The sequence below is a fragment of the Heterodontus francisci genome, chromosome 34 (assembly GCF_036365525.1).
Source record: "Heterodontus francisci isolate sHetFra1 chromosome 34, sHetFra1.hap1, whole genome shotgun sequence".
Classification (NCBI taxonomy): Eukaryota; Metazoa; Chordata; class Chondrichthyes; order Heterodontiformes; family Heterodontidae; genus Heterodontus; species Heterodontus francisci.
Window position 1 is genome coordinate 34,314,904 of NC_090404.1, and position 864 is coordinate 34,315,767.

The following is an 864-nucleotide window of genomic DNA, read 5'->3' on the forward strand; positions in this document are numbered from 1 at the left end:
TGAGCCTTTATCTAATGTATTAATCTTACCGAATGCCTTTTGGAAATCCAATTATACTACATTCCTGCCCTTTCAGTTACATCCTCAGAATTCTGGAATAAATCTGTCAATCAAGATTTCCATTCGGTAAAAACATGTTGACTTTGTTTGATCAGACAATGATTTTCCAAGTGCTTGTTCATACTTCCTTCATGATAGATTCGGACATTTTCCAGACGACTGATGTTCAGCTAACTTGCCTACAATTCGCCATACTATGAGAGGAGCAATGTGGCTCCAGTGGCGCAATCGGTAAGCGCGTGGTACTTATACAGCAGTACAATTAATGAGCTATGCCGAGGTTGTGAGTTCGAGCCTCACCTGGAGCATAGACTTTTAGAAACGGGGTGCAATGAGAAACAGCTGTCCAGTGCAGAGAGCAGTCATTCATTCGTCTGAACTGGCCAGAAGAAGGGGAACAATAGAACTGTGATGTGACATCAAACGAACAGGAGCCACGTGTGGTGAGAACACTGCAAAACTTCATAGTTATTTCCAGCAGAGAAGGAGACAACTCGGCCCATGCCATCTCTGCACAGAGCAACGCAGTCAGGCTCGATGCCCGTAGCCCTGCAAGTCTGCTTTTCTCAGAATTCCTCCTGAAGGCATTGATAATTTCTGCTTCCACCACTCTTGTGGGCAGCGAGTTCCAGGTCATTATCACTTGAGATATAAAAACAGTGCTTCCTCATACTCCCCCACATCCTTTTTTTCCACAGAACTGGCAAATTGTGGTCACTACTCCTTGTGCAGTCTGTTAATGGGAACAATTTTTCCTTGTCTAACTTATCCAAGCCTGTCATAATCTGGTACACTGCTATTAAA

General features: G+C 43.8%; 1 non-coding gene across 1 annotated transcript; it reads left to right on the top strand.

Moving 5' to 3' along the window:
• The first annotated feature begins 273 nt into the window (after positions 1-273).
• trnai-uau (transfer RNA isoleucine (anticodon UAU)) lies at positions 274-368 on the top strand. Its single transcript has 2 exons — positions 274-311; positions 333-368. It is a non-coding gene; the product is annotated as a tRNA-Ile (tRNA).
• Positions 369-864: the final 496 nt, after the last annotated feature.